The sequence below is a fragment of the Palaemon carinicauda genome, chromosome 3 (assembly GCF_036898095.1).
Source record: "Palaemon carinicauda isolate YSFRI2023 chromosome 3, ASM3689809v2, whole genome shotgun sequence".
NCBI classification, from domain to species: Eukaryota; Metazoa; Arthropoda; class Malacostraca; order Decapoda; family Palaemonidae; genus Palaemon; species Palaemon carinicauda.
Window position 1 is genome coordinate 110,382,511 of NC_090727.1, and position 22,779 is coordinate 110,405,289.

The 22,779-nt window shown below is 33.8% G+C and overlaps 1 non-coding gene across 1 annotated transcript; it reads right to left on the minus strand.

Moving 5' to 3' along the window:
- Positions 1–15,968: 15,968 nt before the first annotated feature.
- TRNAR-UCG (transfer RNA arginine (anticodon UCG)) lies at positions 15,969–16,041 on the minus strand. Its single transcript has one exon. It is a non-coding gene; the product is annotated as a tRNA-Arg (tRNA).
- Positions 16,042–22,779: the final 6,738 nt, after the last annotated feature.

Here is a 22,779-nt window from a genome sequence, read left to right on the forward strand (position 1 = left end):
TTCATAACTCCTGAAAACCACAAATAGCTAGTCTTACTGCTGCACATGAAGTTGCTCTGGTGCTTGTAAGAAATATAATAATCATTTAGGCATGGAGAATTAATAAAGCAGCGCGCAGTAACATAGCACAAGAGTTTGCTGAAGAAAAAGTATCCGGCAAAGAAATTTGGAGGTGTGTCCTTATTGTCTCAGCAAACAGTTGCAAGAAGAATGACTGAACTTGAACAGCCCGTTTTCATGAAACTTGAAAATGTAATGAAACATTGAAAGTAATTATCATGTGATTTAGATGATTGCATTGATGTAAGCCATACAAGCCACTTACTCATATTTGCCCCCACCATTGAATAAAATTTTGTGTTACATCAAGAACATGTCAAGATGCAGTCATTGAATGATGATAGCAGATTTTCTTATATATATATATATATATATACATATATATATATATATATATATATATATATATATATATATATATATATATATATATATATATATATATATATATATATATATACATATATATATATATACACACAGTATATATGATACGTTTCCCTCAAATCCTTGGCCAATGAATATGGAGGGTTTAAAAGGTGTTCCTGCATTGCAACTGATAGGTCAAAAGCTATGAATGGCATTAATATGGGTTGGTTGGTCTTTTAAAGAAAAGACTGAGTGCATTACATCACACCGTAGTGCATTATTCACCAAGAAGCAGAATTTTGCAGATGAGTGAATTCATGACAACTGATATCAGTATTGTGAAATGTTCTTTAGGCCTAAAAAATTCATATCATTCCTAGGCAAACTAAACACAGAGTACAGGAATCTGCCGCTATATTTAAGTGTTAGCGGGCCGAGTGCTGAAAAACACTCCGTTTATTTTTCTTTAAGGGAAGATATTCTCCCATTTCTACAATATCAGCATATTACTAATTCAGAATAGTGCCAAATTCAGCTACACAATAAAGACTTTCCTTGCCACTCTTCCATTCTTACAGAAGTGACTACCCACCTGAACATACTAAACATGGACCTACATGAAAAATTATAAATTGTTTCCCACCTAGTAGGACATGTTCATTTTCTCCGTGGAAAATGTGCAACTTTTCAGTGAGTGCTTCAACACACTTTCCTGCTTATCGTGAATTATACAAAAAATAATGGAACCTACTTCTCTTCTTTTTTTTTTGGAAAACTTGAAGGAATGTATTGTCAGTTTGAGACAAGATTTAGATACATTGAGAAATTGAAGTCCAGACACCCTGTGTTAAAAGATCCTATGGTAGCCTGTGTGAAAACACAACTACCTGACTTCATATTTTTACCTGGTCATTTGACAATGAATAATGTCTATGATTAAAAGGTTATAACTGAATTGAAATAACTCGGTGATATATATATGTGTATATATATATATATATATATATATATATATATATATATATATATATATATAGTGCGTGTGTGTGTGTGTTTGTAGGTTTACTTTGATTTCACAGTGTTTTGAAGTTAAAGCGTTTCTATTGTTTTTTTTTAAAATATGATTTGAAAATATTAATAAATACTACTATTTGAGTTGCTAATATCTTTTTTCATCATTTTGTATATCATATGTACTTTGCTTGTTATTTTGAGGTCAATATCAACCGAGCTTTATAAGAATTTATTTTTTCATCATTACCTTATTTTTGTTGATTTTTGTTCTTGTTTCGGAACAAAATTATTCATATAAGAGTAAGTATAGGGGAAAACCTTTTAACACGGTGCGTAAACTCTACAAGTGCATCTACATACCTGGTTAAAGATCGTTTGGATATACGGAAACCAATCTCTCCCCTTGGGGAAGGTACTCCCCTTCAGTTACTGCACCAGGAATTATAATTCTAATATTAATTTACTTTTGTGGCCCGTGCCATCAAGCATTTCATGTAATGTGGCCCTTAGCATGGAAAAGGTTGGGCCACCCTGCTGTGAGCGATCAGACCAGTCTCCTACCATCACCAATTTGCAGTGGCCAGCGTGGTGGTGAAAATGGCCACACCCCCAGGCATAAGGACATGTCTGAGGCCGTTTTCCTGCTGTGGACTAGAAACGGCTGCATTTATTGTTGTTATATATAGATAGCCTTTCGTTTAATTAAATTCATAATCAAGTTCAATTTGCCAGTTCTGAGAGAGAGAGAGAGAGAGAGAGAGAGAGAAAGAGAGAGAGAGAGAGAGAGAGAGAGAGAGAGAGAGAGAGAGAGAGAGAGAGAGAGAGAGAGATTATTTCAAGTTCAAGCAGGAGGTTAAACATTCTTTAATATATATATATATATATATATATATATATATATATATATATATATATATATATATATATACATACACATATATATACATACATATATAACACCCATCTTACATAAGGTGCAAACAGCCAAAGTAAGACTTGAGAGGGAGTGGTGGCACCCTCGGTTACCGTTTTCTAGGTCCTATTGCTAAACAGCTGTAAACGATGACTGGCGTCACGTCGGCCCGAATAGGTGTAAGGAAAAAAGTGTTTAGCAAAAAAAAAAAAAAAGCAAGCAAGCAAGCTACAATCGCGGCCTTAATGGATGAAATATTATTATTTTCGTAATGATACAAAATCTTCATGTTCCATTCTCATTACTAGACCATAGATTTACAATGGAATTCAATATGAAATTATATTAGGAAAAGAGAGTTGGTGTACATCCCTATGCTCAATGCTGGATTAATTCAACCGTAAATCCAGCGTCTCATAATTAATTTTCATAGATAACCATTGCTTGTTTTACCCTCTTGATGCATCTAGTCTCAAAAGGGATTTTCCCTTTAATTTCATTGATGAAATGCCGTGTCAAAAATTGAAATTTCTTGCGTATTTTACTGCATTCGAACCTCCACAGAATTATTATTATTATTATCATTATTATTATTATTATTATTATTATTATTATTATTATTATTATTATTCTCAGTAACTAAGCTACAAACCTAGTTTGAAAAGCAAGATGCTATAATCCTAAAGGCTCCAACATGGAAAAATAGCCCCTTGAGAAAAAAAAATAAGGAAATAAATAAACTACGAGGGAAGCGATAAAATATTTTATGAACAGTAACAACATTAGGACAGATCTTTCACATATAAACCGTAGAGAAACTTATATCAGCTTATTCACCATAAAATCGTCCACTGCCAGTTTGAAGTCCCTTTGAATGAGAATCTAGTCAACATAATTGATAGGCGTATCCCTTCTCGTGTGCTAAGGTACCGAGTGAAGGACAAACCGTGGTTCAATGATGATTGTAGACGTGCTTTTTTGGAGAAGCAGGAGGCCTATCAACTTTGGAAGGGTAACAGATCAGATTTGACCTGGAACAACTATACTCAGCTTCGAGCTTTTGCTCAGAGAGTTTATGCCTCAACTGAAAAGGAGTACAATTTAACCATAAAAGAAACACTTTCTGGTACAACTCAGGAACATAAATGGTGGTCTACCCTTAAATCTGCACTCTTTGGTGTAGATGCAACAGTTCCTCCTTTACTTAAACCAGATGGCTCAGTCACTCACTGTCCAAAGGAAAAGGCAACCCTTTTGGCTGATGTTTTTGACAGTAAACAGAGTAATGAAAAACTTGAACTTCCTCATTCCTGTTTTCCAGAGGCTAAACTAACTAGTTTAGCTTTTCGATCTCGTGAGATTAAAGCTCTGTTGATGGACCTTGATGCTTATGGAGGTGTAGACCCAAATGGTATTTTTCCTTTGTTTTTTATAAAGACAGCAGATTTCTTAGCTCCAAAGTTATCTGTTATTTTGCGCAAGTTAGCAAGAAGAGGAGCTTTTAGCACTAGTTGGAGAATTGGTAATGTTACTCCTCTATGTAAATGTGTTTGTGGTAGCTCAAGTCCCACTGATTACCGCCCAATTTCCATAACTCCCATATTATCTAAAGTTTTTGAACGTCTTCTGGCAAATCGTCTTAATAGGTTTGCTGAAGGTAATCATCTACTCCCTAGTTTGCAATTTGGTTTTCGTAAAGGTCTTGGAGCATGTGATGCCCTTCTTACAATCTCCAATGCTGTACAGAAATCCCTTGATTGTGGTCGGGAAGTTCGTATGATTGGCCTTGATTTTAGTGCTGCCTTTGACCGTGTTAATCATGAGGCCCTTGTTTTCAAACTGAAACAGTTGGGAGTGGGTGGGTCGTTTCTTAGCATTATTATTGATTTTTTAAGTAATAGATCTCAAAGAGTTGTTGTTGATGGGCACCATAGTGATTATAGGAATGTGATATCCGGTGTTCCACAGGGTAGTGTTCTTGGCCCATTACTTTTTATACTATATACACATGACATGTGGTTTGGCCTAGAAAACAAGCTTGTTGCATATGCAGATGATGCTACTCTCTTTGCATCAATTCCATCCCCTGAATGTAGATCTAGGGTTGGTGAATCCCTTAATAGAGATTTAGCTAGAATTAGTGCATGGTGCAAATTATGGGGTATGAAGTTGAATCCTAACAAAACTCAAAGTATGATTGTAAGTAGGTCAAGGACGGTGGTTCCTCAACATCCGGATCTCAGTATTGATATGTTTCTTTAAATATGTATGACTCTTTCAAAATTTTAGGTGTGATTCTCGACAGTAAATTTACTTTTGAGAAACATATAAGGTCTGTGTCTTCTTCAATTTCACAAAAAATAGGCTTATTGAGAAAGTCTTTCAAGATTTTCGGTGATCAATCTATTCTGAAGAAGTGTTTTAATCCTTTCATTCTACCTTGTTTTGAGTATTGTTCTCCTGTCTGGTCTTCAGCTGCTGAGTCTCATCTTAATTTGTTGGACAGAAACTTACGGTCTATTAAATTTCTTATTCCTGATCTAGATATTAATCTCTGGCACCGTCGTTCAATTAGTTCATTATGCATGTTGCATAAGATTTTTCACAACTCTGACCATCCTTTACATTCAGATCTCCCTGGACAATTCTATCCTGTTCGTAATACTAGGCAGGCAGTTAATTCTAATAGCCAGGCCTTCTCCATCACGAGGCTCAATACTACTCAGTACTCTAGAAGTTTTATTCCAGCTGTGACCAAGTTGTGGAATGATCTTCCTAATCGGGTGGTTGAATCAGTAGAACTTCAAAAGTTCAAAGTTGGAGCAAATGCTTTTTTGTTGACCAGGCGGACATGAGTCTTTTTATAGTTTATTTATGACATATTTGTTTTTGATGTTGTTGATAGTTTATTATATGACATGTCTGTTTTGACGTTGTTTCTTATTTTAGAATGATTTATTGTTAATTTATTCTCTTCATTTATTTATTTCCTTATTTCCTTTCCTCACTGGGCTATTTTTCCCTGTTGGAGCCCCTGGGCTTATAGCATCCTGCTTTTCCAACTAGGGTTGTAGCTTGGATAGTAATAATAATAATAATAATAATTGGCGACAGACACAAAGTTACGCCGCACTGAAATTTGTGTTGACTCTCCATTGGAAAAATGTCGGCGTTCAGCTTAATGGTGTCGAAATGGCCATTTGAAAGCGATTCTCCGAACTATTGGCATAATCCGGATCATTGCCGACACACCGGACCAGAGGCAATTAATACGATGTTTTCAGCGGTACTGCCAGCAATGATTTTCGGCTGGCCGAATCCGTTCGAAACAACCCTTGAAAATTAACAGATTTAAATTACAATCTGTACATAAAATTGAGGTTATCTCCAACCCCGTTTGATTCCACAGTTTTCTTAACGTGAATATTTATCATAATTAATATTATCATTGTTGCTACACAAGGAGAAATTAGCTTCCCATTCTAGAAACCATCAGTGCATAAAATTATTGAGGATATTTCTAATGGCGTTTTGGATTCCCACTTTTTTTAACGTGAATAAATATTACAATTGATATTATTATTGTTGCTACACATGGAGAAAATGCTTCCCATTCAAGAAAATCCTGCTAGAATCAGAAGTTTTTAGTATAATAGGTTATCACAGATGAAGTGAAGATGCAATACGATAATAAGAATCGATTTATTTTCGACAAAAGAGTAGTGGTTTGCAAACCCATATAAATATATTCACTTAAATATATTAAGCATTTATATCAAGTTACTTCTATTTCTTTCCAATTCTAAGACGTAATCATAATATTCCCAATTAAGAGATGAGAGCTTTCTCCCAAATGTATTCTGATTCCGATGAAATATGTAAGAACAACGGATAATCACTCTCCACAGACTGTTACTTTAACAAAATCTCTATTTCCAAAAGATTAATCTACTGGAACAACCATTCCAGAGTTGAAATGGTTTTAATGGAAACTTCAATAAATCAGACGGAACTCTTAAAACAACAACGGCATAATAGTGTCAGATATATTTTCTATTCTAAGTAAATCATTCCCTGGTTCGAGTCCCGCTCAAACTCGTTAGTTTCTTCAGTAGCTGCAATCTCATCATGATTGTGAGCTAAGGCTGGGGGGTTTGGGGGAGCTTATAGGTCTATCTGCAGAGTCATCAGCACCCATGCCAGGCCCTCCTTGGCCCTACCTTGGGTGGAGAGGAGGGTTGGGCGCTGATCATATGTAATATGGTCAGTAATTTACAAGAACTTAGAGCTGGAAGGGCATACTATTCCTGTCGGAACATCTGTTTCACAGTTTGATAGTTATGACCATTTATTACAGAGATAGCCTTATTTATTTGAACATTATTGTAAATTGCCGAGATTAAATAAATTTTCTTCAATAAATAACGCTAAGTTTTTAATATGGCGTTTTCTAATTTGTTCAATTCATTGTAATTCAGTCTGATTGTGCCTTCATACAATGACAACTTTCCGAGTGTACCAATGGACGCAGGAAATGGAGGGCATAAATTGCAATCTAACATTTTAGCTTTTTCGTAGGTAGATACGCATCATGATACAGTATCTTTCTCAGTTAAGTATTAGTTACCATAAAAGCTTCTTTTGAATAAGCTCTGATACTCACATGTACAGTACAACGAATCATATTTTAGTTTTACGAAGAATATTTCTCGTCGTCAATACAGTTTCTTCATTATTTCATCTCAAATGGCATTAAACTTTATTGAAAAAAAGACGTGTCAAGTTTTACAATCCTTCTGAATAAATCGTATGGACATGAAATATTAATTATCTCAGTGTCACCTGATACCAATTTTAACACAGGTGTCACCTGATACCAATTTTAACACAGGTTTCCAATTCACAGTCCCTCGTTCTGCTAAAGCCACGCCCAAACCAAACAGAAAAAGCTATGCTGCCTTCAACTGGGATCAATCAAAATACGTAAACTTCGGTTAATATATAACGCTTTCATTACTATAAATCCCTAATTAATCTGAAGTCAATGATCGAGAAAATAAAGGCCATAGCCTACGTAAGAAAAGCCCATCATTATTAAAAAAAAAAAAAAAAAAAAAAAAAAAAAAAAAAAAAAAAAAAAAAAAAAAAAAAGTGCCGTGACTACCAAAATATAAACAGGATACCTGGTTCTTCTGCGAAATGCATTTCAAAATGAAACCGAATCCTCTTATCCCATAATTCCAACGCAATATTTGAATCCTACCATTTAATGAATAAATAAAATGATAAATGGAATTTTTAATAAAAAAAAAAAACTATAAATGTTTAAGTTGTTTTCTTGAAGTCTATCTACAGTGTATTTCGAATTTAAAATGTTCTCAGTATCATGATTCCATATTTTTAATACCTTCTGTTTAAGCACTCGATAATTTTAGCTATCTTATATTCAGAGAGGCGATCACTGATGGTATTTCTTTGGTAGTTCATGTGCCATGAGTGGGATATATCAGGTTTTCCATGAAGCCTCCGGGCTTTGCATACTAAATGCAATAAAACTGACCTCGGATGTATGATATAAATAAACGCACAGTTCAATTTCACTACGCCAATATATACTTTAATTTTGAATATCCATGAGGACTCTAGTATAGTGTGACACATAGACATGTACAGTATATACATACTATATGCATAAATACACGCACACATATATACATATATATATATATATATATATATATACACTGTATATATATTATATATATTATATATATATACAGTATATATATATATATATATATATATATATATATATATATATATATATATATATATATATATATCGTAACGTACCACAAAGGACACGTTGCCTACGTAACGTGTAGTAGGACACACCCGAATTCGAGTCTCTCTCTGCCACGCATTCACCGACATACCTGTGCCGATGAATTTCACATCAAAGGCAAGAATCGAGGATTCTGGAGTCGGAGAATTACTCGAAAATAGTAGAGAGAGTAGACTGATTCCCGTCGTTCGTATCATAATGTGTTGTTATTTTGCGAATTAGCTTTTTTTTTAAGGGGGGGTCGGTTTTTTTTATTTTATATTATGAAAGTGCGGTCTTCTCGAGAAAGCTGACGCCGATATCTAAATATTATTATTATATTGTAAAACAACAGTAAAGTTTTAATGGAATTTACCAGTAAGGGCGAATAACCCTACCAACAGGATAATGCAACTCTGCGATATTCCCACTAAAAAGAAAAGATATATATATATATATATATATATATATATATATATATATATATATATATATATATACACACACACACACATATATATATATATAAATATATATATATATATATATATATATATACACACACACACACACACACACATATATATATATATATATATATATATATATATATATATATATACCTTTCTGAGGACGTTATTTCAGAATATACGTGGTTTCCTTTGAAAGTCATCCCTACACTAAATCAGGATACACTGGAATACAGCAATATTGCATAGGCTACAAGATTGTGGGTCTTTCAAAATAATTTCTGTCATTCACTTTAGTAAACTCGTGATTTCTTTAAAGACAAAGGAGTTTCACCGTTGGCAATAATGCAATGGTAAATAGATAAAACATAAATGGATAGAGAAGAGAAAGGCGTTAGAAAAGTGCGTTCGAGAAGGGGGTGAATAACGGTTGGAGTTTAAGGTACTGTCAATGAGACTGTGTAGAAATTTAACTATCAATGAGGTTCATTCCCGATCCAGCAGTTAAATGGTGAATGTGGCATTGACTAGTGTTGGCCATCACACTTATGATAAAATGTTGTGCTTGAAATATTGGGTACGCATGACTGTAAGCAAATAAATTCTGATATATTCAAACCTTTGAACTTGCCTATTAACGTAATCTAGTAGATAGGGAAATTGCCTTCCTTTCAATAATTATTACAGTTAGACGGTAATGAGATTTCTTTAATATGCATATATTAACAAACCTAAATACAACTAATTACACATACGCATCAAATGCGTTTATGCATGAGCCCGCGTAATATGCTGAACTCCAATCACACGGTGCCAAATATCGCCCATTATGAAAAGATTTACGACAAATAAGGTCATTGTAATCAATTCCAAAAGTGATTTCAAATGAATCAAGGCAATTGATTTTAATCCAAACTTAGACATGAATCGTGTTTCTATACCGAAGAAGGATTCAGTGAGACAGATGACGCGTGCAATGTATTTCCGGTAGGTGAAGGAAATGTAATGGTGATTGAATGAAACGTGATGGAAAACCCTGAACAAAGAATGTCGTGTTTTAGTGGTTGTGTCTTCAACAAATCCTAACGGCTGTCGTCTTCTGGATGCCTTGAAGAAAAACGTGTTTGGGTTAGGATATGCAGAAAATGTGAAGTGCTCTGAGACTCACAACTTGATAAACCTTCAAGACTTTAAACAACTGTATAGTTTGAAAGTTTATAAGTCTTACATTATGAGTCTATGTATAAAATCATATCATTCTAGTCACAAGATGACGTTCTGCTTTTCATAACTTTTCTGGATATTTACAAATTTCTAAGCGCAGTTTCTATCAAAATTGTAAAATTTCAAACAGGTAACAAGTGGCAACCTCCCGCCTCTGGCACGTGGACCTTTAAGAAATACTACCATTACTCTAAATGTTTTGTAGTTTCGGTATACGTTAATAACAGTAAACGAGTGTGAATCTGAACTTGCTGAAATCAGATGATGTTAACCTTTACCTTTCAAGACCACAGGTCAAAGGTCATGGTATCATTTGTAGCCAATGGGTGGTTTTCTGTCTATCAATAACGTTAACCGAGTGTGTATCAGTACTCATTTGAGGTTTAAGGCTCTGAAATTCTGTGATCTTGAAAATGTGACTCCCTTGGTTTGAACTTTAAACCTACCAATCTTCAAACCTTTGCATTTCCATTGTTATGATATATAAAATATTTTCCATAACTGATAATGGAAATCTTGAACGGTTTAAAGTAAATCGGGTCATAGTAAAAATTAGATTATGATCTTTCGGGTGACCTTGACCTTGATCCTATGAGGTCCAAATTTTAATGGGTTCTATTGCATCTGGAAATTTCAAGTTAATCGATTTACAAACTTTTCGTAAAGTTGCTTATAAAAAAAACAAAAACAGAAAGAAATCTACCAAAAATAATATTCATAGCCCACCTAGGTGGGGAGGGTGTAATAACACTAAAGCCTAACGAGGTATGTACAATGAAAATGACGTGATACTAATAAGTCGAGTGTACTAAAGTAAACATAGAATAATTCTAATCATTTTGGTTTATAAGAAATTGTACAGACCTCTGTTATGCTAATATGATTTATGGGAGAAATTGATATTTCAAATGTAATGCGGAAAATGGGGCGAACAAAGGAAGTGATTTTAATGGTAACAATCACAAAAGAGAACAAAACAGATAACCTTTCCCTACTCCTTAAGCAACGTTACTCCTTATCTGTTAACTTTAAGGTAACACTCACTCATTGAGCAGAGAAGATCGATGACATTCGTTTCTGGAGCGACCAGTTGTATGTGGGGGGGGGGGAATGAATGCAGAAATGGAGAACATCCTATTCAAGGTCATCTTGCGGGTCACAGCCATTCCTCCACTGGAATTCCGGTTGCACTAAAATCATGAAAGTGAATTGTTGCAATGGGGTGCAATCCTGGATTGCAATATTAAGGTTGGCATTATTTGCAGGAAATTCTGCGTATATTCCACTCTTACTTCAAAGATCATAACTAAATAGTTGACTGATCAAGGCACCACTCAATTTAAAATGCTGCCTGTAGGATTTAATCGTCTGTGAATATTGACATCTTGATCGTGGAATCGCTAAACAAAAACGCTTGGCTTTCATTTACCTTTTTTTTACAAAGAAAATCCTGTGTAGAACTGATTCCAGTCCGGTACACTGTTTTCAATAGTCTCACAGTAGTTCTTATCTTTGTAAGCACAAAGCATTTTTAATTTAATTTACGTTTAGATGTTTTTTTTTTTTTTTCGTCCTAAAGACCTTCCATGCCCGAGGATTGGATAGAATGTTTGCACATGGCACCGCTATTGACACTTATGCCTACTCATTTTGTTTCTTGCCAAAGTTATAGGGTGTTGGAAACTTTCCCACTATTAGTTTCTGAATGTTTTTCCCATACACCACCTTATCAACATTTCTGATTTTATGAAGTACCGAAACAAACTGTAAACTATGGGGCTATCACCATCACTTTGCATTTGCACCAACAACTGATGCATGTCCAACAACACTCGCCGAAGCAACTCCCATTTCCCTCTACGTAAATGACCACTATCTCTCGAATCACAATACCCAGACATATCTTCACCATCAGCAAAACCTTTACGTTGGAACTAACATGAGGCGAAGTTTCATCATAATCCTTACTGAAAGCCATTTTGAAACAGGCAATTTATTTTTCAAGAAGTATCTTTTCAGTAAACACGTCGAAAGCATCTTGACCACTAACCTCAGGTACCTACCAAGCACTTCACAGTCACAAGATGCCACATTTCTAGAAGGCTATATATTGTTTATTAGCCACACAATAACCACCCGATATATTAGCAAAATTACGCAAGCACTAGAAATGACAAATTGCGAAAGAATCGTCTTGGAAGGTTGGAAATAAGACTGAGAGTGGGAGGGGAGAGGAGAGTGGTCCGCCTACTTGGATTGGCAGGAAGCTCAAGTCCTGGTGGATTTGCTTGGTTGTGATTGGTTGACGTGCATCAGCGTCCTCCAACTCCCCCAACCGCAACATCCACAGAGTTCTTTTCTGTGCTGCCAGCTATATTCACTGTATTATTATTATTATTATTATTATTATTATTATTATTATTAGCCAAGCTACAACCCTAGTTTGAAAAGCAGGATGCTATAAGCCCAAGGGCTTCAATAGGGAAAAATAGCCCAGTGAGGAAAGTAAATAAGTTAATAAATGAATGATGAGAACAAATTAACAAATCATTCTAAAAACAGTAACAACGTCAAAATAGATATGTCACATAAACTATTAACAACGTCAAAAACAGATATGTCATATATAAACTATAAAAAGAATCATGTCCGCCTGGTCAACAAAAAAGCATTTGCTCCAACTTTGAACTTTTGAAGTTCTACTGATTCAACAACCCGATTAGGAAGATCATTCCACAACTTGATAACAGCTGGAATAAAAACTTCTAGTACCCAAATAAGGCAGTTAAATTTGCTACTCCTGTGCCGTTACGACCAAATAAAGAAATTGGCTCCAAAGAAGTTAATACACCATTTGTTGTACACATTAGATCTTAAAAAAATACATTGTTTCTGTACACATTAGACCCTAAACAACAATGTGCTCTGTCATCATACCTTCAAATTTAGTATAGGAACGCTTGGTGCAATAAAAGCAAACTTAACAATTATGAAAATTCAAATCGGTTAAAATAGAACCACAAACAACATTAAATGCCAACAGATCTTAACCATTACTCATTAACTTTCATCGAACTCTTCCTAATAGAAATTATTCAAATATATTGACATATCTTCAACTTAACTAACAATCTTCAACAAATGTTTTCGTAGTTGAGTCCCTTTAAGTTTCCCTTCAAAATGTTAGGTCTACGTCACTGGTTTATTCTTTAATTTAATCTTTGAACAGGTTTCCCAGTGACCTCAAAGTATTGTATTGTCTTATAATTTACGTCATTGTTAACCATCCTCTCTAAATCTGAGGGTCTTTTAACCTCGAAGTTTTAGATTATTTGTTTCATTTACTTGAACACTCGTTTGAAAATCTCGAAAACCCACCACTGCTATTTCTCATTCCTATGTGCCAATGCCCTTTTATTATAGAAACTTCGTCCTTGAGCTTCTAAATTCATCACAAACTCGATTACTTTGGCCTTTCTAATCTAATCCTAGCGCAGCCTTCCTTTACTATACTCGATAGAACTTCTAAAGTTCAAACTTGCAGTAAATGTTTTCATGTTGAACAGGATGACATAATCTTTTTATAGTTTATATATGAAATATCTGTTTTGATGTTACAGTTCTTGAAATATTTTATTAATCGTTAATTATTTCTAATATCGTTTATCTATTTCCTTATTTCCCATCATCCCTGGGCTATTTTTCCCCATTGGAGCCCTTGGGCTTATAGCATCTTGCTTTTCCAACTAGGGTATTAGTTTAGATAATAATAATAATAATAATAATAATAATAATAATAATGATAATAATAGTAATAATAATAAAGGCACCCTTCAAGAAACCTTAGATTCCCAAAACATGTTTCTTTCATAAGAATATATCTTCTATATATATATATATATATATATATATATATATATATATATATATATATATATATATATATATATATAATAATTTTCCAAGGTTAAAAAAAAAACAGAAAACACCATTGATCATATGAAAAAAATACCAAAAAACTACTAATCCCAAAAGCAAAGATTCGATTAAAAGTGACTTTAAGAATAAACCCGACTCCTGATTCTTCTCCGCTGAAGGCATTCCAACTTAGATCCGTTTCAGATGTTCATTATCATGAAGACCTTTAATGGCGCAGAGCAGCAGAACTGCAATGAATTCTAATCCCCTTTGCTATACCCTCTGCAATATACACCGTCCTGTATTAAGGTGATTCACACTGACGTCATCGTAAATAAGAGCAAAGACTTTTCCTAAGATTGCAAACTTTGCGAATGAATTCTTCATGTGCACAACAGCCATTGCATTCAGTCGCAGCTACTTTATTTGCGTGGATTTATTACAGCTGTAGTCGGAGGTACTACACCTGACGTTTTAATAACTTGCATTAAACTAATGGGAAATAATACCCGCAGGCGTCATAATGTAGAAAGTTCAGTGAATGTCTCAGAACAGAACCTCTTGCAAGATCTAAAATGCGGAAGATTACCCAAGTTCCTTTTTTAATGGGAAATGTATGGCTCACATGCCATATATAAGAAAGCAAAATGACTATGCATAAATTCCTTTGAATGGAAATAACTTTAATAACAGCCTAAAACTGCTGAAATTCAAGAACCTTTTTTCTTTTCTTTTTTTACTGTCAATAAATCATTGTCTAAATAATTAGGCCCAGCAAATAATTTTGTCTGGATAGACTGTAGTAATTATGCATATCAATACTATAGGAAGAATGCTGTCATGTTCTTTATGTAAATGCAGATCACGATAATCATGCATCACACCTTTAATCTAATAAGTATTTTTAGTATTAGCGAAAAGGATCCGAATCAATTCCGCGTGAAAACACTATGCTTTGAACTAATGTATATTCGGAGATTTATTTTCGGAATAGTTTCAAATTCCGTACTTTAAAACATCGCTTCTTTAAATTTTCAGAACGAAAGCAAACCTTTCTATCGATTCAATCAGGCGATCGTCACATTTTCATATAATAAACTACAGTAAAAGATATTGTAATCTATAGGCCGATCACATTGGAAAAAAAAAAAAAGGTACTTCTAATTTTCACCACGAATGAAAAGAGTCCAATAGATAATTTATATGATATAATTTATTCTTAGATGATAAATTTCCTTTATACAAAAAAAGAAAAAAAAAATATTTCGGTAATGTATTTCTATAAAAACCTACTGATGACTCAAATTTGTTAAAATCATTAAAATTTAAGTTTATTGGAAAGTGCAGACCTACTTATCAAAGCAATCTTGAATAACCTTTGAATAATGTATGTTAATAATACTCCTATTACCATCGATACTTCATAATGGGCATCCTCATTGTGACAGGATAAGAAGATTCAGATATGAAAGAAATACAAATCATCTTCATTTGTTATTCTAAACCAGATTCACTAAAAGATGCAAAAGATAAATTGACGAGATGAAGACAGTTTCCTATTCCGTATTATTGTTGCGAACACTTTTCAGGAAACTTTATAAAATATAATGATGTATTTAAGACATGTTGAACTATATAACACTACCTACGATGTAATGTGGAACAGATATTTCGAAGTATTAATGGTCTACTTGTAAACAATGTTGGCGATGTTTTCAGTCGGGGGACAGTTTTGCAAGAAAGTTTTGCGCTGCGGAAGTAAATGGAGCGGGAATTCAGAGGAAATATAACAGAAAAGAGAAAATAGAAATATAGTAGAGTTGAAAAGTAAACGGAGTTCTTAAGTACCCTAAAATGTATTTCCATGTGCTATGCATTCGCACGCCTCCATTTTGTGTGTGTGTGTGTGTGTGTGAAACACCAGTGATACCTTGCATTTACTTTTGCTTACCTGTTGGTCTGCAATTCGCACATCTTCTCCATTCCTAACTACTTGTTCCTCGCAATATCTCGATAACTGTCGAGTTTATAACCCTATCATTACGCAATTTCTCTGTTTCCTTAATGAATTTCAATACGGAAATATTTCCCGATATAAAGTAAATTTAACTTGTATTGCATTCTTTATGTAGCAAAGATTGACGCCATGTTTCTTATCAGTCAAAAACTCAGAAGTCGACCTTGCCAGGATTCGAACCTGGAATCTTCTGATCCGAAGTCAGACGCGTTATCCGTTGCGCCACAAGACCTCTGAAACACGGCGTGTTTTGGAAGTTCTTCAAACGATTATTTTGGGTGGAAGGGTTTGAAAAAATGTCGTGCTTTAAGATGTTCAAATTCTTTGTTAAATAAAAAAAAGGTAATGATATTTATCTGAAATAGTTTCAAAGTTATTGTTGAAATTAAGGATAGATATCCTTCATCCTTGTTTGAACATTTTTTATAACAAATGAACTAATAAACCAATTTATCTTTTATGATTTATAAAAAGACTTCTCTTGGAGGAAATATCAGCATTTGGTAATTGGATAATTATTTTCTAAGCGTTATAAGCTTATATTCTCCATTGTAATATTCTCTCTCTTTAATTTGTAATGCAAATCCACAATGAGCCTCTTTTTATGTATTTACCAGACAGACATCCTGCATCCTTTTGATTAGGTACTATTAATGTTTCCCTTAATGCTCTTATAATGGTTAAATTCGCATTGGCAGTACACCTTTAAAGATCGAATATCTTTAGTTCAAAATGGCCAAACAAACCCGACCGAAGAGCTTCCCCTTTCTGCAATAAAGGTGACCCAATTCATTCGGAATGAGAACAACCGAGACTCGGTGTCTGCGTGATTCTGTCGCAATTACTGATCCTAGAATGGTCTCGGTTCCATATTGACTTTATCGGTAACTTGAATTAATGTTACAAAGTATTGCTAGTCAGCATTCCCGTTTCATATCCACCATCTGCTGGGTCATTTGTAGATTATGGCTCGGGAGGATAATTCAAGTACTGGTAATGTTCAGACATTACTGGGGGAGTTGCTGCAAATTATTATTGCTTCCTATCTGAACAACGTTGCCTTCATGCAAATTAATACAATAATCATGTGTATTTTCTTGAATTGTTTTACTGGCGTCAGTTAAACCGTTAATTTCTTTGAGTTGTTCCAAACGTATTGGTATTAAATTATTTTCTTTGGATTGTGATCTAAAGTGTATCTTGAGATTTCTCACTGACTTCAGTAAGTCCTAAATTTCAGTGAGATGTTCCAAGTAGGCCTATTGGAATAAAATGATTAACCTTTTGGATTCAGATGAAAATAGTAAATACAACTATTCCATGCATAACGATACCAAGTCTCGTTACTTGATATGTAATCTAAAGGTTAATTAAAGTTAATACATTTCAAAAGTATTCCTACAAAGAAAACGTCTAAACACTTTTCACTTCCACTTATGATATACTAAAGTCAAATTTCCCCTGACATGTCACTTGGGATATCATTTCTCCCAGTCAAATATTTTCTCGTAAAACTAATAAATGATTAAACCGCCGAATACAGTTATAAATAAATCATACAGCAAAATGAACGAAGACAATAAATGGCTTTCTTTAACAGCTTTCTGCAACCGAGTAAATGCATTGAATCTATTAACCCTGCCATTGTCCTAAACAAGTTCCGAATATAATTGATAGGGAGTCTTTATGGTTAGTAAAGAAATAACCAATTTGACGGAAATTAAAAAAAAAAAATATTGAAGGCTATGAAATGGCACAATATATATATATATATATATATATATATATATATATATATATATATATATATATATATATATATATATATATATATATATATATATATCCGTCGAGAATGTATGGAGTACGTATATATAAATCTTGGGTAACAAATCTTCATTACACAAGTAATCAAGAAGCTGAGCATAAAATTCGGATTCTATAACAGATGACTGGTGATTAAAGTTATGCATATAATTTCCCGAAGGAAAACAAAGACTAAATTCATCTCGACTTTAATCAGGTGATGAATGAAATGACAACGATCCCTTCCCTCCCCTTCCCTCCAGTGAAGCTTAATTAATATGACACCTAAATTCATGACTGCCGAAGCATCTCCGACTCATCGTCTCTGCAAAACATCTGGTGTTGGGTCAACAAGTGACGCGAAAGGGGAAGCTGTTTCTCATTTGAAATTAATCTCATAATAAAAACCGTTTAACTGATATGCAGCTGAGTTGACTGGAGGGTTGCAGCTGGTATCTAGGTACAGACCTTGCAAATATGATCCCGGTGATCTGCCATTATTTTATCAAAGCATATTTTCCTTCACCTCACATCTTGCATTATTATAACAAACAACTAAAAAAGTCAAATAGCATAACGAAGCAAAGCCATTTAGAGACAAGTGAGCTGACTTCAATATAAAATATAGAAATCGATTGTATATCATAGCTTTGGATTTCTAGGGAAGAAAGTGAATATTTTTCCTATATCTTTACTAGTTGTATACAAAGAATGATGCGACTCTCTAGACAATTATAAAGAAGGCGATACCACTGCAAATGTTTTAAAATATTCAAGGAAGAAAAGTGAATGTATCTAACACAATAAAATCAAGCTTCACTGTACCAAAGACAACGGTGTGATTATATGACATAAAATGCAAAGTTTACTTCAAAGAATATCGAAGAATAAAATGGTTTTAGTCTGGGATACTTTTTGATGCCAAGCTGAAACTTTTGATTTGATATTTGATTGGAAAATGTCAGTCGATTTCGGACGAATCCCAGAGAGATCCCAGAGGAAAATCCCAACGTCATCTCGTCCCAATATTTGTCCAAAGCCAAGGAGGCGAAGGACAAAATCCTGCTCTTACAGTAGGTTCTAGGAATCAGATTCTGGGAATTGGAATAGGAATTCCGATCGACAAAGAATGGGAAACGGATCAATACAGGAATTTCTCGAAAATTTCGATAAGGGTGGACTCTGTAGGATTGGGGGTGGGGTTTTTTGCCATCTACAATGTAGGGGGAGGGGGGGGGGGAGAGAAGGAAGGGAGAAGGTTATTTTGGGTGGAGGGATTTCAAAATTGATGAAGAGGAAAGGTCTTGTTAGCTTCTAATGTTTGGATATAATCAAAATAATAGAACGATATATTTGCCTTCGGGCGAATGCTCATTAAAGCACTTGCTGTGCAGCATCCAGCCTAGATTTCGTTGCAACGTGAGGTTATAGAGGATTAGCGACTGTTCCCTGGTTCTCACACATTCGTAAGATAAAACACTCATGGGTGAAAATTTATTCAAGAATATAAACGCTAAGCAGAGAATACGGTCTCACAAAAAGGAAATTTTGATCTGGCCAGATCCGTGTTGCAATGTGTGAATGAGCGATAAAAGACAGACGAACTTCAGTGATAAAATCGAAAGGAACTTTCGTATTTTGTGTTTCAGTTTTCTTTAAGTGACTGTGTATCCTTTCCTTTCACAGTTTAGTTGCAATTGATTTCAGTTGTAAGGGAATTTACGTTTTCTTAAGGATATGACCCTCTCGTATTACGACCATTAGCATGAAAACAACACGCTCGAATGAAGCAATGTAGGAAGTTCTACCTTATTGAATTATTTTAACCCAACATATCGTTATAGAAAACTTGGAGCATATCAAATTCAAACAAATGCAAACATACAGGGAGGCTTGATTGAATGTCTTTGCCTTAGTTGTCATTTTTGTGTTCTCAATCTCTCGGAATTTGAATTTTGATGATTGAAGCAATGTTCATGACCAGAGAGAGAGAGAGAGAGAGAGAGTGAGAGAGAGAGAGAGAGAGAGAGAGATCTTTGAAGGTCTATACCAACTGCAATTAAACTTTTTCAGCAAGCATTAAGTGTTATACCTAAACGGTTTAGGTCGTTTCTCCTGACTTTCCACAGCTTATTTGGTAGGCAAATGCAAGGTGCGTGGATTCATGGGCAATTTGTTACTCCATAATTTACAATAGATGAGAAAAAGGACTTTTACGACCGTCGTTTTTCTATATAAAATGTGAGCTCTTTTAATGTGTTTGTGTGAGTGTTTGTTTGTGAACACCTTCCTGGCCACAATTTTAATCGCAGAGGAAGGAAACTTGCCGGGATCAACTGATATGTAAAAAGCTGGAAATGATTAAACTTTGGAAGGTCAAGGTCAATCGTCAAGGTTACGGTCAAGAAAAATGTTCAATTCACGTCATCAGCCATAAGTTTGGATATCATTGCCACACAGACTTCAAAACTTGGTTATATTTGAGTGTAAGAAAATCCACGCCAATTAATACATACATGTTAAGGTCGAGCAAAAGGTCAGAAATAAGCTGCCGCAGCGGAGGTCTGCGCTCTACTGAGTGGCCCTAAAGTCGTTAGGATGTCACTGGAGAGATGATTTTAAAAACGAACTATTTTCCATCTGTTTTATTTTATATGAATATTTACTGTAATTTCATTAACTTTGTATGTTTATATCCATCCTTCACTTCTAATAATGAATAAGGATATAATACATATTCATTTCCGTAATGTAGATCGTTTGATTGATTTGGAGTTTTCTGGCATCCCGACACCGAAGGTCATTGACGTCGATATCGTTTGTTATAAATGAAGAATGAAAAGATCTTCTTCGAAAGTACGACATTAGTTTATGGGAACCTGGATTATTAAAAGCAGTTCATGTTCCTTACTACCAGAGTTCCTTCACTATAAAAAAAGGGTTGAAAATTTAAAGAATTTAAAAAACTTGTTAACAAAGCCAATATAATGATGTCCTTTGCATCAAAAGAAACGCCCCCCCCCCCCCTTCTGTTAAGAAGCTTTGGGTCTACTGCTTAACCTCGTTTATCTGTGCACAGGACAATGGCGTTAATCCTATAATAGTTCCACTGTTTTCTTTATCTTGTAAAATTGAACTCCAATTCCTTATCCCATGATTATCCTATTCTTTTATTTTGACTTATTCGTTATATTTTGTTTCAAATGGCATCGACCCATTGTTTCTCCTGTGTGCTCTAACGCGTACACACACGCGCAATGAAAACACACACACACATATATATATACATATATATATATATATATATATATACATATATATACATATATATATATATATATATATACATATATATATATATATATATATATACTGTGTATATTTATGTATGTATATATATATATATATATATAGGATTTTATATAAATCCAGAGACGAATCGTGAATGGTATAGGAATTAAACTACAGCATAAACTTTATTAAGATTTTAAATGTGTTATAAGAAAAGAAATTTACGATGAAATGTTATAGATCAAGAAAGATTATTGAAACAATGAATATAAGGTGCACCTCAATGTATTAAAAAGTTGATTTGACAAAGAAATGGGAATAAAATTAATACTTCAACCGATGATAAGAGAAAGGTAGCGGTGATTAAATGCTTCCCAAGGTGGGAATGTACACAGGGATTGCTGAGCCAACTCAACTTTATGGTAGTGAAGTGTGAATGTTGAATGACCATAAAAGGAAAAAAGAGATTTGATGTCTCACAGATGAACATTTTGCATATTCTATGTGTCATAAGCCAAGAAATGAAGAAATGTCAAAGCACTTTGAGTGCATGAATGATGGACCAACACGAAGGAGGGAAAAATGCATAAATTGTAAGTATTAGGAGGCAAGAAGAGAGGATAAATGGTGTAAGACTCAATTAGAATAAAAGGTTTCGATATCCAAAATTGTGCGTAGTTTTATGAAGATGATTACGATGTGGAAATTTTCAGAACATTAAATTCATCCACGACTCAAAACCTAAAAGTATGAATGGAATCTCAATGGATTCTTTGTTAACTTTTTTTCTGAAGTCAACTTTTAGTTACAGTTGCATTGTATTAATGAAACTTATATCCTATATCTTAATATACATGTGTATAAAATTATATTGACCAGAGTCATTATGGCTATTTACAGTACAATGTACATTTTCCTTTAAGTTTCAAAGAAATATATATTTGTTTATTCTTAACACAAACAGTCTACATGAAAGAAGCACCAAACCATTAACTTCAGTCCAGGCCTATACATTTCTTTACTGATTTTTCTTTTTAATAAAAAGATACTGAAAAGATTAAAACCTGTTACTTTATCATCCTTTTTGTAAAGACTACTCTTAATATCTCTTAATTAATTTCTTTGTAGTTTTCCAAGCTTTCGAATCTTCTTATTTTGGTGTTTTCTTTGTGAAATGCTTTCTGAATATACCTTCTGTACACTGTAGCAGTTTTCGTTACTGTCTATTCAAAACTTCTTACATTACTCATTCTTATGGTGATATTTTAAAGGTTTTATTCCATACATTGGTCTCAGTCATGAAGAATCTTTCTTTTCTCGTCATAGAAAAGAGAATGGTGTAACATAATGGTAAATCAATCTGTTTTGGCAGTAGAAAATCTCGCAAGTGTTAACGAATGTTGGAGATTACTCGAAACAAGGATTAATTTCTTTTGCTTTGAAAATTGGTGTTTCCTTTTTAGTTGCAATTTTTGCTTAGTAATAATACAACCTGAATACACTATTTTCATAGGCATATTGTTGCTGAACTTTAATTCTTCAGTAGATATTTATGTTATATACATCAATGGATCAAAATTTTTTTAATATATATTCAATTATTTATTGTTTTCTTATATCTGTTTCTTCTATTTCCTGATTATTAATTTTCATTGAAATGCATATATCGAATCGATAGCCTTTCTGTCTTTTCCCTAAAAAGAGCTTCAGTAATAATAATAATAATAATAATAATAATAATAATAATAATAATAATAATAATAATAATAATAATAATAATAATAATAATAATAATAATAGAAGCAACTTCCAACGTTACCGTTGTTTACGCCGGATCCGGCTGGAATGAGAAACGTTTTAATTGTGCCAATTA